This window comes from Phoca vitulina, unplaced genomic scaffold, assembly GCF_004348235.1.
Source record: "Phoca vitulina isolate PV1807 unplaced genomic scaffold, GSC_HSeal_1.0 scaffold40, whole genome shotgun sequence".
Taxonomy (NCBI): domain Eukaryota; kingdom Metazoa; phylum Chordata; class Mammalia; order Carnivora; family Phocidae; genus Phoca; species Phoca vitulina.
The window spans coordinates 16,074,609-16,083,379 of record NW_022589743.1 but is presented as its reverse complement, the minus strand read 5'-3'; positions in this window follow the sequence as shown (position 1 = coordinate 16,083,379).

Genomic DNA, 8,771 nt, shown 5'->3' with positions numbered 1-8,771 from the left:
CTCGCACTGAGCAAAAGTCAACTGTTTTCATTATCTGCCTTGGTCACTGCGAGCAGGGTGCTCTCTCTCTTCTGGTCTAATCTGTGCTAATCTGTGAAATACAAATGGAACAATGGCACAATGATACCGACCTCCCTCCGGGGGACTCTTGCGGGGATTCCATGAGTTGATACGCGTAAAGTAATTTAGAATGTCTAAAGTGCTAAGCAAATGTATTGCAGTGTTCTTATCCTAAGGCTTAGAGACTCAGTAGCATACAAAAGGCTTTTGTGTTATTGCAAAAAAGGTGCCACTCTGGTGGAGGAACTTTTTTAAAAGGCAACTCTTCGGTGGACTGACTTAAAGGGCTGCTGTGGGAGAACAAATTGCCGGTAGGCCCCGCCCACCTCCCAGCCAACCAATGAAAAGGGGGCACTCCTCCTGGGCGAACCAATTAGAAACAGGCGCACCTCTGCGCAGGCCAGTGAATAATCGGCGGCCTTCGCCATCCCTGCGCCAGGGCCCCTGCGGTGGGTTTAGAGTGGTAACGGATTTATGAGCCCATTCACGCCCCTTCTCCGCCGGTGCCCTGGTGCACATCCTTAAGGAGCGTCCTTGCCTGGGACGGAGGCCCAGAGATGGTGGCCAAGGCCTGGGCCTTCCCCTTAGAGAGCTTTCAGTCTAGCGGGGCAGACTGGAACGAAGGTTCTCAGCTAAGGACAGAACTGTGACACGGCTACACGTTCAAGAGGAGTCCTGCGGGTGAGCTTAGAGGAGGGAGATTCTGAAGGCGAGTGGGGTAGCGTTGCTAGTTTTAGCAAATAAAAATACAGGATGACCTGTTAAATTTGAGTACCGGATTAACGACAAATAATTTTTTAGTATTAAGTATGTGCCATGACTAAAAAATTATTCACCGTTAAGCTGAAATTCAAGTTTAAGTTGGTGGCCTCTATTTTATCTAGCAACCCGTGTGTGTGTGTGTGTGTGTGTGTGTGTGTGTGTTCCCTGAAGGTATATTCTGTCCTTGACCAATAGGTGGATTTTTTTTTTTAGGTTTTTATTTAAATTCCAGTTAGTTAACATACGGTGTAATATTAGTTGCAGGTATACAATATATGATTCAATACTTCCATACAACACCCTGAGCTCATCACAACAAATGCACTTCTTAATCCCTATCACTTATTTCACCCATCCCCCCTCCCACCTCCCCTCTGGTGACGATCAGTTTGTTCTCTATAGTTAAGAGTCTGTTTCTTGGTTTGCCTCTCTCTTCTTCCCCCTTTGCTCATTCATTTTGTTTCTTAAATTCCACATGAATGAAACCATATGGTATTTGTCTTTCTCTGAGTTATTTTGCTTAGCATAATACTCTCTAGCTCCATCCATGTCATTACAAATGGCAAGATTTCATTTTTCTTATGGCTATTATTCCATTATATATATTATATATATATAATATATATCTCATTTATATCATATATATATCATCTTCTTTATCCATTCATCAATCAATGGGCACTTGGGCTGTTTCCATAATTTGGCTATTGTGGATAATGTTGCTATAAATATTGGGGTGCCTAGATCCCTTTGACTGAGTATTTTTGTATTCTTTGGGTAAATACCTAGTAGTGCAGTTGCTGGATCATAGGATAGTTCTATTTTTAACTTTTTGAGGAACCTCCATACTGTTTTCCAGAGTAGTTGCAACAGTTTGCATTCCCACCAACAGTGTAAGAGGGTTCCCCTTTCTCCACATCAATAGGTGGATTTTGAAAGGCTAGATACAACTCTGTATCTATCTAGGGCAGGGAGCTCTGGGGAGCACCAGTTGGCAAAGGACACTGTTGGCCAAGCTGGAGTCAATCCCAGATTTGCCAATTCTCTCTCCAAGCAGAATTTCTCCATCTCTCTCTCCAGCACATGCCAGAGGGTATCCATTTCAGCTGCACTGGGAGGAGAGGGGAAGGCAGGAAGCAGTGCTTCCCTGAAGGGCTGAGTGACTGGGAGGATTGAGCCACTCAGAGAGCTGACCCTGGCTTTCTCTGCATCCCATGGTAGCCATGGCCCCTGGACCTGGAAAACTAGCACCACTGTTATGTTTGAACGTTGACTTCCTGTTTTCCTTTTGTGTTCTTGGTTAGATTATTTCATCCGATCCTCACCTGTCCCACTTCACCTCTGTTTGTGGTTACTTGGAGATGCCAAGAATTTGCACTTGGAAGTGCCTGCAAGAATTTATGCAGAACAGATCTTCCTTTGCCCGCATGCTCATCCTGGGCTTCAACCATGCTTTGGCACAGGATGTCTCCATTTCCCAGAAAGACAGCATGTTTCCATAGTTAGAACCTGGGTGAGCAGGAGTTTCAGTTCTCTTCTGACTCCAAAGCTTACTCGTAAGTCCCAGAGCACCAAATTCTGTGATCTTCTTCAGGAACCTGGGGGCCTGACTTGCTGTATATTTTCACTTTCCAGGACACATCCTAAGCCAAGTCACTTTGGATGGGGTGGAGGAGGGTGGTCTGCCATCTGAGAGGGGCACTGAGGAAGGAAGGAAGATAAGAAAGGCAGGGTAGTTTATTGGAAGAAGCTCAGTCCACAGCAAGGACATCGGAAGAGTGATGGGGTTGGGGGAAGAATGGCTTTGGATCAGCCACATCCCAAACAATCCTGGATGACAAGTCCCTATGTTAATCCAATACCATTATTTCCTCCTCTGGTGGGGGTGGGGATGGGAATGAGGAGTTGGAACAAATAATAGTGGTTAATGCTTGCTGAGAAATGAGCATGTGCCACGTATGTGCTATGTGCTTTACATAAATCATGTCATTGAATCTTTGCAGCTTCCTTATGAGAAAGCTACTATTATAAGCATCCTTATTTTAAAGATGAGGAAACTGAGGCACAGAGAGATTATGCCATTTGTCTGAGGTCACAAATCTAGTAATGGAGCCAGGGTTCAAACCCAGATAGTATAACTCCAGATCTTGAGCTCTTAAACTCTGCTATCTCACCTCAAGTCAAAAGATCACTGGAGCACCTGTATTGAATCACCTGGAGGCAGTAAAGATTCAGATTCCTGAGCTCTACTCCAGACCTACTAAGTCACTAAGTACTAGACACCAGTGTTCAAGGGGAAGATAGGAGGGCTAGGTTTTCCAAGGGTCTGGCTCTCTCTTTCCCTCCCTCCCTATCTTGGGTGAGCAAGTTCCTGACCCCGCTAGGCTGGCAGTCCTCTCCGTTTGTCCTCTTCAAAAAAGAGCTGCTTCCCCTCCTTCTCTCTCTGCACTGGGGCTCAGTTCAAACCCACAGTGCCTCCCGGCTCTCCCCAAGTGGACAGGGCTTGGGCACGTTGCATGCCCAAGGGAGTGGCTGTCAGCTGCCTGGGCCATTCCTTCTTCTCTGACAGAAGGCAACAGCTGGCCAGTGAGTCGTCTTCCTGACCAGGACCCTTTGAATCAAGCAGGATGTATGGACCTGGACAAGGCCCTTTCTGGGCCTCAGTTTCTCTCTTCATAACATGAGAAACAATTAGCTTTGTCTCTGCCCCTTCCTTCTTCCCAGGAAATGTGCAGAGCACAAAGTAGATTTTATCAGAAGGAATTCTGGGCTCTGGAGAAAGGCACTAACAGAATGACCAACCTCCCCAAATCACAATCATAGGAATAATAAGAAGAATGAGGACGTGGGATTAGCTTGGGAGCTTTGAAGAGGAGTTGTTCCCCAGAGTTGTGAGGAGGTTAGCTGTGATAATTTGGATTCATTATTGACTATAACCTCTGTGCATTTTTAGCACAGTGATTCAATTTTAGAAGCCCTGAGTCTTTAGCAACCACTTCTGCCTCTGGAAGAGAAATTTCCTCTCTCTAGCACATGTGGATGTGCTCTTATTAGTCTGGGTCACTTTCCCAAGTCTACCTGCCCTATCTGCCTCCCTGTACGTATACACACATACACATGCTCATAGGGGACTGGAAAAGGCAAGAAATTTGGAGGGAGACAGACCTGGGTTTGAACCTGGACTTTTTCTTACTCTGTTAAACCTTGCAGGTCCACTAACCTCTCGAGTTTCTGCCATCTTAAAATGGGACAACAATAATTCCTGCCTTTTCTGTTACCCCGATTTGCTAGAGGGAGCCAACTAGACAATTATTCACTGTTAAATCCTATCAAGTGCTAGATATTGGGTACACAGACACAAGCCTACATGCTTGTATTCTTTGCACAGTTTCACACTGGGGGATGCTCATATCCAGACAACATACACAAGCATGCTCTGGAACAATCACACGAGCACCTCCTTGCCAGGCAATGAATGCTCTCTGGTCAGAATAGCCCCATCTCTCCTAATCCTCATCATGATTTGCAGGGCGACAGCCTCTTCTGGTTTGTTTTTTACTCATAGCAGGACCCAGGGGACTTGCAAGGAGCACAATGAAGGCCTAGCCAATCTGGCAGTGTGCCCCACTTCCCTTCCACAGAAAGGCTGTCTAACCGCCAGACATCTGGCTGGAAAGGCTGACCAGGACCTGCTCAGCATCTGCTGCTTTGCTTAAAAGACCTGCTAACCGGAAAGTGTCTGGTTCCTTTCCACCCCAAACAGGAAGTGCCTGCCACTGTCCTAAGGATGGGGTAGCCGGTCATTTCCAAGGAACCGACTCCTGCCTCGCAGAGCCTCAGGGAGATCTTCGTGGGAGGCTTGCTCTCTAGGAAGGCTGGAGGAGCAGGGCTCCAGGGACACTTCCTGAGGTGGGGGTGGGAGGGTGGTGATGATGGCTACGACTGCTTACCAGCATGTGACACCTGGCACAGAGCAGTCTGTCAGTCTTTGAACAGTGCTCCCTCAACACTTACTCTGTGCCTTGCGGGAGATGTAAGAAAGTCCTAGAGAAGGTCTTTGAGCTTGAAGAGTTTACAGACAAGTCAGAAAGACAAGTCATGCCATTTCCCCCCTCATTTATTTATTCATTCATTAAATACAAGCTCCCCCCCCCCTTTTTTTTTAGTGCCTACTGTTTCTGGCACTGTGTGAGACACTGTGGAGTTCAGAGGGGAACTAGGCAACCCAACTAGAGAATAAATCAGCCTCTAATCAGGTAGCAAGCCTGGAAGGTTGGTACAACTGAGAGTTCCACAGGATTTCAAAAAAGACAAAAGATCACTGTGCTATGGTTTTGACTCTGGTGGGAGCAATAACCTCCCTGCCCCCTATGGTCCATTCTCAAGAGAGCAGCCCCAGCAACCCCAGTAATACAGGCCAGATCCTAGCGTGGCTCTGCTAAGTGGCGCCCTCTCCCGGCCTCCCCTCTCACTCTAACAAAGTTCGCGGTCCTTACAGGGCCCTACAAGGCCCTACACCCATGGTGGAAGGTTGGGAAGCCAAACGGGAGGGAGGCAACTCAGAAATTTTCAACAGCAAGAAGATTCTACCAGCCGTAGGCTGGAGGGATGAAGGGAGGGGGAGGATTGAAGGAAGAAAGGGTTACAGGATCCCAGGAGCCAGGGGCACGGAATAGAAAGATCTCTGGAGAAGACAGCTGCTGCCTGAGACACCGCAGCCGCAGCTGGTGGCAGAGAAGGGGGAGACATAACCCTGGCTTCTTCCTTTCTTCTACTGTTTGATTTTCCACCAGGTTGCCCATTGACTGATTCTAGCTGGAAGCTACCGCCTGAGGGAATCTCTGAAACTGAAAGGTAGCCTGCGGTGGGGGGTGGGGGCGGGGTTAGCTCTCCAAGTGAGGACCTGAAGAATGATCAAGGGCAAACAGGCCCAGTACTAAGACCTTCCCAGGTACATTCTGCTAAAGCTGATGTGTAAAATGTACCTGCTGTCTTCCCTAACTGTGCAGAGTGAGGCCAGGATAGTGGATGTAGAGGGAGCAGGATCTTGTAGCATGAAGAACGGCGGGGTGAAGATTAAAGTCGGTTCCAGATAATCATCCCCTGGCAAAAGCCTGGAAGACAGGAGGGCACAGGACTCAATCTGTGAGTCAGTTTCTGGTAGAGAAGGGCCCTTGGGAAGAAGACCCAGAGGAATACAGATTTAGGAGGAGTTCTCTGTTTCATGTTTGAGAGACCAGGGACACTGTAAAAAGAACCCTGGGCTTGGTCCAAAGGCCTGGATGTGAGCCTTCTGTCCCTAATTAGCTGTGTGAACTTGGTAAAGAGATTCACTTCCCTGAGCTCCAGTGTTCTCTCTACAAAATGTGGACAACAGTAATACCTATTTCACGGGGCTGTCCAGAATATTAAAAGAAATAATGAATATAAAAAACTAAATGTCACTCCTTTGATTAGACTCCTCAGAAGTTCCATTTTTTTTTTTTTTAAGGATTTTATTTTTTTAAGTAATCTGTACATGCAACATGGGGCTTGAGCTCACTACCCCGAGATCAAGAGTCACATGCTCTTTGGATTGAGCCAGCCAGGCGCCCCTTCCCTATTGTTTTTGATTTAGTATCCAAACTCCTCTGCCAGGCCCACAGGTTCTTCAAGATGTGGCCTCTGTGTACCTCTTTCACTCATCATTTATCACCACTGTCCACCCCTGCACGTCCACAGACCAGCCAGCCAGAACCACTTGCAATTCCTGGCACTTGGCTCTCTCGTAGTCTTTGCAAATACAGCCCTTTCTGCCTGATATACATCCTGGGCCTAATTCCTGTTTTTTCTTCAAAATTCAGTTTAGGAGGTATTTCCTTCAGGAAGCCTTCGTTAATACCCCGTCTACCCTTCATGTGAGCTAGGTGCTTTTACTCTGTTTTCAGAGCGCCCTCTGCATCCTCCCATTCTAGCACATTCAGTAGTCATTGGAATTAAAGGTTTGTGAGACTGCAGCTCCTGGAGGGCAGGGGCCATCAAAATTCCTATTTCTCTACCTCCAGGCCTTCCAGGGCCTGACATGGAGTAGAACTCAGGAGATGGCAGTTGAATGAAGAATGCATGCATGCGTGAATGAATGAATTGATGGTACAAACTTAAGGGCGCAATGATGAGCAACACTTTTTGTATTTCCATCTTAATTGTACACCCAATTGTAAAATAAATAAAAAAATAGGAAGAACAATCTAGAAGTTTCCCCCATCCCTAACCCAATTCTCTCCTGCGATTGCACATGCCCATCATCTCCTCCTCTGGGTTGCCTTCCTCAATGTTCATACTGATCGGCTGAATCATTTTTAGTCACGAAGGAGTTTTTATTCCTTTAACCTTGCTTGTTTGGACTTATCCAGAGAGCTCCATGACCCTCGATATCTAGAGTTGAGTGTACAATTACTCATAGTATAACGAAGAGAGATGACCTCATGTCTTTTTTCTGACCTGAAGGTGTTAATTCTGAACGTATCTCTCTACCTCCACCCCAACTTGTTCCTCCTCCTGTTCCCTACCACAGGGAATGATACCACCATCTGACCACTTCTCTAAGTGGGAAACTCAGAATTCACTTCTCACTCTTCCTTAGCTCCTCCCTTCCAAATTGGTCACTCCATCTTGCCCAGTCTACCACGGAAGTATCTCAGGGATCTCTTCACTTACCTCTGACTTCACAGCTCCAACCTAAGTCCAGGCCACTGTGATCTCTCACCAGAATGATTGCATTGGCCACCAAATTGGTCTCCCTGCTTTTAGGCACCTCTCATCTCCATACATTCTTCATACTGCAGCCTGAAGATGCAAATGTGACCTTCCTTTAAAATCCTCTGGCTTCCCAGTGCCCTCAAGATAAAGCACAAACCCTAATGCAGTGTATTTTACAAGGTATGGACTATTTAGCCCTCTACTTTTCTGGCCTCATCTACCGTTCTCCCCTGGCGGGTAAACTCCAAAATACAGAATTACTTGTTTTACAACCAGTCGAAAGCCCTTTCCCCACTTCACTTGGTCTCTGGCTTGACTCAGATGTTGCATTGCCATCGGGCAAAATGTCCTTGTGTGCTCTCTGAGCTTTCACAGCCTCATTTCATCCTCTAGAGCTCCAGCCCCCACTAGGCAATGCAGCATAAGGGTTAAACCCCACAGGCAATGGTTGGTATCTGGTTACTAGGATTCGAATTCCACGTTGGCCATTTACTAGTTGTGCGACCTAGGGCAAATGAATAATCACGCCCGTAACGTCGGGATAATATTTCATCAGTGTGTTGTGAGAATTAAATGAGATGATGTAAGGTGCCTGATAATTAGAGTTGGCCATTACAACAGCACTTAAAACCGAAGCTCGACCTCCCACCCACTATATTCTCAAGGCCGGGTTTGTGTGTGGTTTCGTTTTAATGCATACGTTTGTTCCAGTATCACCTTGTAGTCACTGTTTTACTTGACAAGATAGTTAGACCGGGAGGCGATCACGACTTTCTGTCCCCGAGCTCGGCGACACCCAACGCCCCCAGATGGCTTCAGCTGTCTGCAACCAAAGCTGAGCGAACTAGGGCATACCACTCTAAATCTTAGGGGAAGAAAGGCCTTTTCTAACCAAATGGTCTGTGTTTATAAGGCCTCCCCTCTTTCGCTTCCTAACCTTGAATTCTATCAGACACGATAAGAGTCAGAAATAGGACTGTAATTGGGACCGAGAAAGTAGGCTCAGCTTCCTCCCCCATGCTAATGGCGGCATTGGTACTTTCTCCTCTCGATTCCCTCTCAATAATGGTACCGTTCGCGGAGGGGAGAACAGAGAGGGGTTCTGAAGACTTCAGGTTTCAGAGGCTGGTACTCGTACAGGAACCACCCCTCGCGCCGTGGCGCGGTGGTACCGCCCACTGTCCTCTGATTGGCTGCCGAGGCCCCGCAGT